Genomic DNA, 8,446 nt, shown 5'->3' on the forward strand with positions numbered 1-8,446 from the left:
AAGCAGCAACCATGTGGTACACCCCACATACAACACCCTCTTACCATCCTGCCCCCAAGAGTACAGAGAGACAGACAGAAAGACAGACAGTGTATTAAAAACCCAGAGTTTCAATTTTTATGCAATATTCAATAGTTACCTTAGTCGAGGCATAGGCATTGCCAGCATCCAAAGTCTTCCGGGAAGGTCATTCCTGGTCACCACTGGCCTTCCGACTTGCTTCGTAATTGCTGTTTGTTTTATTGACCATTTTTTTTCTACTTAAGTATGCATTGTTGGCAATATAGCTCATTGTTACCAAGTCAGGTGTCATACAGATTCTCCTTTTTATCTTATTTTATTTTTTTTAAGATTTACTTTCTAACAGCTAGACCAGTGGTTCTCAACCTGTGGGCCGTGACCCCTTGGGGGTGGGTCAAATGATCCTTTAATAGGGTCACCACAGCCTAAGTAACTGTATCAAAGAGTTGAGGCATTAGAAAGGTCAAGAACTACTGCTCTCGACCAGCTCTCAGTTTAAACCCAGATTTTGATGGAAAAGAGCAAACAAGGTTATTTTATTACTATCTGTCTTAGTTAGGGTTTTACTGCTGTGAACAGACACCATGGCAAGTCTTATAAAAAACAACATTTAATTGGGGCTGGCTTACAGGTTCAGAGGTTCAGTCCATTATCATCAAGGTGGGAGCATGGCAGTATCCAGGCAGGCATGGCACAGGAGGAGCTGAGAGTTCTATGTCTTCATCCAAAGGCTGCTAGTGGAAGACTGACTTCCAGGCAACTAGAGTGAGGATCTTATACCCACACCCACAGTGACACACCCATTCCAACCAGGTCACACCTATTCCAACAAGGCCACACCTTCAGATGGTGCCACTCCCTGGTCCAAGGATATACAAATCATCACACTATCTATTATTTTATTTATTATTCATATTGGTATTTATGGTTAATGGGCATACACTGCCTCAATGAGCCCCAGGGATCTGCCTCCCCACTGTGGTGATTACAAGCACTTAGCACCATACCCCACCTCACCCCCTCTTTTTTTACACATGATTTCTGAGGACTAAGCTCGGATCCTCATGCTTGCAAAGCAATCACTTACAAACTGAGCCCTCTCTCTCTCTCTCTCCAAATATATATATATATACAAAGTTCCCAATAAAAATGCAGCTGGTTTCCAGCCACTTTCCATCTATCGAGTACACAGCAGACATGGGTGATACGCTTACTTCCTGGGCTTCTCTGGAGGAGAGGTACCACTCTCAGGTTTTCTTTATCCTGAGCAGGAGAGCTGGTGTTGGCTAGCAATAGAACAAGGGCAGCCTAGCCAGAGCTTTGTGTCTGTGGACCCTCACGTCCACCTGAGATAATTTCTCAGCAGCACATACACTTTTTATTTTGTAACGTGCGAAGTACTAATGCGCAAGCCCTCGGGAGACGCTGCTGTATTGTTCCCGTAAGTAAAATCAGACATCGACTGTGTGGTAGTCTCAAGCGCTGGGGGTCTGCAGCTATCTTCCCTCTTTTACTCTGAGAAATATTATGAAACCGAGAAGTGCTATCTTTGATAGGGTCTCCTGGGAGCTGAGCACGTGATGAGCAGACTTCCGCTGTGGAAGAGATGGGTGAGGAGGTTAAGTAAATTTTCTTTGTGTAGTTCCCATTAAACTTCAATCAGAGTTACAGAAAGAAATTTCCTCCAGGCGGCGGCGAATACAGGTATTGGTTTGACTTTAATAAAAGTCATAACTGATCTCTCTGAGGTCTCGGGTGGGATGAGCTCAGCAGAATTCAGGTAGGTCCTTGAGAGGAAAGCTCCCACTTACACATCGCATTATCCTAATCATCCCATTCCAGAGCCACCCTCCCATTATTTTAAAGGTCTTCATTTGCAAATGGTGGTATTTGAAAGTTTTCCTTTTACATTATTGCAGAAAGCCTATGGACCTTTCCGAGGGCCCCACACCTATTTACAGACTAGTTTTCCATCTGGGTCACTGGAAGAAAGAAGGCACTGTGGGTAATCCTAGCAGCCCTGTGCCCTTCCTCCATGTGCGGCTTGGGTGAAATTGCTTGTTTCAAGTGGCAGGACTGATGTAAATGAGATTTGTTAAGAAATACAAAATTCCAGGACTTCTAAGAACATCCATGGTCGGCAGAGAGAACAGGGCAACATCTGGCCCAAGGCCCAAAGTCTCACCCATTCACATTTAAATGATAGAGATGTATCCTACAAGTCTGCCTGGGTCCTACTGTGCGCTCCGTGCTGTCTTGGGCACATGAATAAAGTGGTCATCAGAACAGACAAGGGACCCACAGTCCAGTGATAGGGACACACAGTGAACAGTGAAAGCCACTGGGGTGGTATCAGGCTGCTTGGCTAACAGTCTGGGTGATGGTTGGGATTAGGGCTACCCCTGCAGTCAGGGTGGACAAAGACTCTTTCAGAAGGTGACTTGGGAGTTGACAACTAATTGAAAAGAAGACCATGTCTGTCCGTGTATTTAGAGGCCCGAGGTCAATGCCACTATCTCTTTCTACCTTCCTTTTTGAAATGAGATCTCTCGCTGACCCCAGAGCTCAATAATGAGGCTGAGGAGAGGGAATAACAGGAGCCAATTGCTTAGAGAAAGAAATTAGGTGACCCTAGGGTATCTTGAATGAGGAAATAGAGCCACATGAGATGCATTCAGAGCAGCCTGAAGGCTTGTGGCTATGACATGGCGTCAGATGTTACCCAGTGAGCGAAGCCTTTTTGCTCTTTAGTATTTGAATAACTGTTTCTTAGGATCGTGCCTGGCTTTCTTTTCTGGAATGCCCATTCTAGTGGGTGTGAGGAAACTACCAAGTGGGTCTTTGGGGAAGGAAGGCTCCCAGCCTCTCTAAGCTCCTCTTGTAAAGTGGGGATGGATGGCCACACTCACATCACCAAGTCACCAAGCGCATGAACTGTCATTGGCACGCCCTGCCCGCCTTTGCTGACATTCACTAAGGCACTTGATCATTTTCAGCAGTCTTAATCTGAGTGACCCCTGGGCCTGCTGCCCTTGGGGGCAGACTTCTTCCCAGTGAAAGCTCATTGCTGAAAATGGGGTCAGGCCAGCAGTAATGCATCAAAAAAAAAAAAATCTAAAGCCATTAACAGATCCTGGGCAGGTGGCCTTGGTGAAGCAAGGGAGGCACTAGGTTCTAAGTGCAGCTTTGCCAGTCACTCACAGAATGGTCCTGAGAATCTAAGCCTTGGTTTCCAAATCTAAAAGACACCGGGACTTGCATCATCCTGGCCCAGCCCTGCCCCCTGCACCACCACCACCACCACCACCACCACCACCACCATTACAGTAATTCTGTGATGCCCAATGATGATGTCAGCCATGAGGTCTATACACCCTGGGAACGGTTCATCCTGAGGACTCCTCCCAGTTTGCTCCTGGATGGAGAGATGGAAGAGAAACCACCTGCCTTCCTGGAAGCTGAGGAGGAGGCAGCCCTTCCCCTAGAACCCCTTCCAGTGCCCAAAGAATTCATCTGTGAATTTCCTTGGCAAGTTTTATAATTCATACTCTTGTCAGACTCAGAATGCCCTAAGGTCCTTGGCTAAATTTACCATTCCCAAAGGGAAACAACCCAGGTCCCCTCCTTTGCACTCTGGGCACCTGGGTTTTTATCAGGAGAGTGAAAATGGCTGTAGCCAGCCTCTCTTCATGCCTCTCTAGGTGTCAGCCTTTCTTCATATCCATGCTTAGGATGTGGCTAAGAGCAGAGAGGACAGACCCCCCACAGGCTGAGGCACTGTGAGAAGAGGACCAGGGAGAGGTCCTGGTGCCTGGTGACAGGCTGGAAACTGGGAAAAGTTGGAATAGCTCCAATACAAGGCCCACAGATCTATGTATTTGCAGTTAAACAGAGCCATGGCCCCAAAGGGACAAAGGCACTCAGACACTGCGTGACATTGCAGGAGGCAGGGATTGAAACACAGCATCAACTGACTTTGGTTTTGTCTTTGTTTCCATCTGTATGGGGCAGGGGCCAACCAATACTGTATGAATGTGTATGTGCACATGTGTGCATATACAGGGAGAGGTCAGAGGTCAATGCTAAGCATCTTCCCATATCATGCTCTATTGTACTTTTTGAGATGGGGGTCTCTCACTGGCTCTAGAGCTCACCAATGCTGTCAATGAGGTCCAGAGACCTCAGTCCTCACCTCTTTGGAGCAGAGATCACAGACATGGGGCAGCACACCAGGCTTTTCTTCGTAGAGACTCTGGGAATCCAAATTCAAGTCCTCATGCTGTGAGCCAATCACTCCACAGGCATTTTGCTGACTTGAATGCAGGGCTATTTCCAGAAGTTCTGACAGTGAAGACTGTGTTGGGAGCGGGGTAATGGATGGGGTTGAGGGTCTCTCAGCCATGAAGGCTGACCTCATACATTCTCTATTCAGGCAGTCAGGGCAGTCCTTTGAAGTAATAAAAGCAACAAGAAATCCCATTAAGGAAAAACTAGTTCCTTTTGATCAAGAGAATGAAATCTCAGGGTCCCGGTGGAGACCTCACATTCCAAGCTACCCAAACATAAACAAATGAATCCATTTGGGTTCACTCAAACACCTGGCCAAGCAAGGGACCCTCCCTCCTCAGCAAGATGGGTTCACCTTAAGCCACACTGAAGAACTAGCGGGGGGGGGGGGGGATTATCTTTTTCATGAGACAGTGGATTTTTCCTTCTTAGAAATCCCACCCTCTAGCGTGTTCCCTAGGAGCCGTGAGTTGCGTGTGGGTTTGTCCAGAAAGACGGACCTATTTCTTGTATTTTCTCTTTTTTCTTTCTGATGCAGGCCAGAGCCTGAGGCTGCTTTTTCTGGTACTTCAAGCTCCTGGAAAGCTTCCCTCCCACAACAGAGCCAGTGTCTCCTGCAAGACTGACCTCCACGCCTGCTTAACTCAACAGGTCTGACTTCCTCCCTTCCCTCCTCCAGTCTCCTCCAGGCAGCTGCTAAGCTGTGGAGCTCAACTGCCTTCAGGTGTTTCCCTCTTGAACACCGTAAACGTGTCTTCCTTGAGTAAATGTCAGCTTTGCGGGGCTCTCAGGTGTCTCCTGCCTTTTAATTCTTTAAGCAGAAGAGAAAAGGACCCCATCCTTGTACTCCTGGATGGTGCATAAACTAGGGCTGCCCAGTTCCTACTGAGAGCTGAGAAGGCATATGACTGATTAATGTTGCCAGCTGTAGACCTGATTCGGCCCGGCAAGACTCCAGCAAGAGGCTCTGTAATAACACACGGTGCCAACTCGGCCTCTTCCTATTTACTCTCAAGTCCAGACACCCAGGAATGATACAGGCTACTCACGAGCTGGTAGGAGAAAAAAAAAAAAAGTAGGCCCATCGATGAGTCCTGTTTAAGGTACAATTTGTACCGACCAGGAAAGGACGTGGTTCAAGTCCCCAGATCCTTTTTGAGACCGAGAGCCCAGGCTACCCTGAAACGGCGTGGGCAGTTTCTAGTAATTGCCAGCCCATTCTTCTTTTACGAAGTCTTTAGGCCCAACAGGAGAAGCTTGAGGGGGGTGGTACATGTAAGGCCAGCTCTACCCCGCCCTGCTCCTGTCTCTCCTTCCTTCCATACTGACCCAAAGCCAAGTTTCTGGCTCCAGGAGAAGCTGGGACAGGGCCCAGTCTGGCCTTCAGCTCACAGCATTTGCCAGGTGAACTGTAGGTGTGCTGGACAGAGTGCATGTAAGAATTATATGCTCCTTATCTGAAATCACAATAAGACTGAACTTGAACTAGGTGTCTAGTGGTTGCCCTTGCCAGGTCAGTCTGCCCTACATTCCACCCACCCCTTTCCCATGGCTTTCTGCACCCTGGCATCTTCAGCCATACACAGTTACTTGGGTAAGGACGTGTTTTCTCTCCTGTGCATCGGTGGTTTGAGTTGCCCAGAATTTGTAGGAGTGGGGTGGGTACAAGTAGAGCCTGCCAGCTTCTGTATGCTGGGTTCCTTGGGTACATCACATGGTTCAAGCATTTTCTCACACCCTAACCCTCAGAAACAGATATTCTTAGCCCGATTCTTCTGAGAGCTGTCCGCTAGCTCAAATTTACTCTCACCTCAAGTGGCATGATGGAGATTTAAATCCTTGTCTGTGGATCCCAGGGACTGAGGGGGACACAGTTCTGGAAAGTTCTCTCTCGAAGTCCATTTCTCTTATAAATCAAGAGAGTATTACAGTTCTACTAGCCTCTCAGAGAAGACTCAGAGAGACCTTGGGGCCTGGCATTTGTAAAGAACTTGAAATACATGGGTATTTCCAATTCCAGTAAGTCTGAGGGCATCTAGAACCCTCAGCAGGGCAGTATGGCCTAGAAGCCCCTATTAGGATGAAGCACTGGCTTTAGGGTTTCAGCAGAAGACCCAGAAACCCTTGCTGCTCTGCACTGGCTCCAGAGGGTCCCAGGTACAATATCTCTAAGCACCAGCTTGAGTGTCTATAAAATGAAGGATAACTGTGTGTGGCATGATGGGTCCGTCGTTCAAAAGGGTTTGAACTTTGAAGTTCTAAGGCCAGATGAGACTGCTCACATCATCGTGCGAGCCTCATCGGCGGTTCCGGGCAATCAGACCTTGTCCTCAAGAGGAGCTCAGTGATCCCTGGACTCCCATCCAGGTGGCAGGAGACACTCCCTGTCCCTACTTGTGGATAATACTTTCCTTATCCCCTTCTCTGTCTTGTCACCTGATTCAGCTTCTTTTCAAAACCTGAGTGCATCTCTTCCCAAGCTCACTGCTGACCCTTCTCCAAAGGATGGTCCAAGTTCTACATCCTCACATCCTCAGAAGCCCACTCAGCTTGGGCCCTTCTGCCTGGGGTTCCAAGACAGCACCCCTGAATAGTTGGATTCTTCACTTGTTTTTCCAGTCCCCCTAGAGATATCATGTGTGGTTTGTAAATAGGGCTGGAAAAAAAAATCTGTTCTAAGAGTCATTTCCCAAGCTTCCAATATGTCCAGCTATTACAGTAACTAAGCATCTGGTTGCTAAATAAATGACTGGGAGCAAGGGATATGAATCCCAAGGGTCTCTCAGGTCTCCCCTACATGATTAGAAGTGCTATATTACAAAATTTGGCAGGGAATCCAGGATATAGGTGGTGAGGTAGGTGGCAGGCCCAGGTGGGAAAAACAGTGTTTTCTTGACAGAATGGTCTAGAGGAAGCTTAAATTCCGAGACAGCAGTATCCAGGCTGACCATCACTTCTGAATCTCTCATGCTTAGACCACCATCTTCACAAGGCAGGTCTTCAGTAAACATGTAATTGTATGTCAATGAGAGGATGGGTGAACAGATGTATGGGTGGGTGCATATATAGAACAGTGGTTAGAGAGATGTACTGATGTTTGCTGGGTGGGTGGGTGGATAGATGGACCAGAGGATGCAGAGATGTCCTGATGGTTGGTGGGTGAATAAATAGATGGATGTATCTCACATTCAGGCTAACACAGGGAAGGAAGCCAAGAGCAGTTGTGAGGTAGAGGGGAGCAGTCCATTTGAGCCCTGGGCATGCCATGTGGGGAAAGAAGGAGATGAAGGGACTTGGATCTGGAGTCAGAACCACATTAGAGAGTCAGAGTATACCTGTACCATCAAGCTCTCTGATGACACCCAGACTCCACTCTACTCCATTGTACAAGTTCAGAAAGCCTTGGAGTATCTTGACTCTTTCCATCCCATGTGCAGTATGTCATTCAATCCCATCAGTGGTACCTTCAACCCACCCATATGTATGGTGCACTCACCTGCGGTGTTAGTTTAAACCCACCCATATGAACAGTGCATGTATTCTCACCCTTGGGAACACTCCCTTCTAGAGTCACACTGTCAACAGCTCTTCTCTGGAAACACCATTTCAGGAGCCACTGACCCCTGCTCCTTCTCTCCCAAGATGCCCTTCCACACACGGCCAGAGTCCTTAGATTACCCCCCTTCCCACCACTGACCACTCAGAATAGGAAAGGTCTCCACAGTGGTCCACACTGCCCCACTCAACCTGGCCCCATTCTCTTGTCGACCCATCCCCCATACCTTACTACTTTCCTGCTCCCCTGGCCTTCTCTGACCTACCCACTCTTCCTCAGACATGTCACCACATCTGCTTCTTCTCTCCAGGCCTCATTTCTGTGTCTGCCCTGCTTTCTCTCTGACTGTTGCGGCCGCCAGCAGCTCGCAACGTGAACGGTTCGACTGAGAAGGCCGCTCGAGCTGTAAGAGAGGAATCTAGACGGGGCAAAAGAAGAAACGGAGCTAAGGCAATTTCATACTGATCAAAGCTCAAATTTTATTGTTGCGACACCAGTTATGAAGGAAGGGGGAGGGGACCCGATTCCCGCCGAATAATCTCTGGTCCAGTAGAAAGGTGCACGGGTGTGGCTCCGCAGGTT

The 8,446-nt window shown here is 48.1% G+C and overlaps 1 long non-coding RNA gene across 2 annotated transcripts; it reads right to left on the minus strand.

Annotated features, from left to right (window-relative positions):
* Positions 1-1,122: 1,122 nt before the first annotated feature.
* Positions 1,123-8,237, minus strand: Gm52719. Of its 2 annotated transcripts, none has more exons than XR_003955350.1 (3): positions 8,130-8,237; positions 4,214-4,468; positions 1,123-1,616 (listed from the first exon to the last, which is right to left on the minus strand). It is a non-coding gene; the product is annotated as a predicted gene, 52719 (long non-coding RNA). The 2 variants fall into 2 exon arrangements; XR_003955351.1 differs by having other exon boundaries at positions 1,123-3,436.
* Positions 8,238-8,446: the final 209 nt, after the last annotated feature.

Source organism: Mus musculus, chromosome 4 (genome assembly GCF_000001635.26).
Source record: "Mus musculus strain C57BL/6J chromosome 4, GRCm38.p6 C57BL/6J".
NCBI classification, from domain to species: domain Eukaryota; kingdom Metazoa; phylum Chordata; class Mammalia; order Rodentia; family Muridae; genus Mus; species Mus musculus.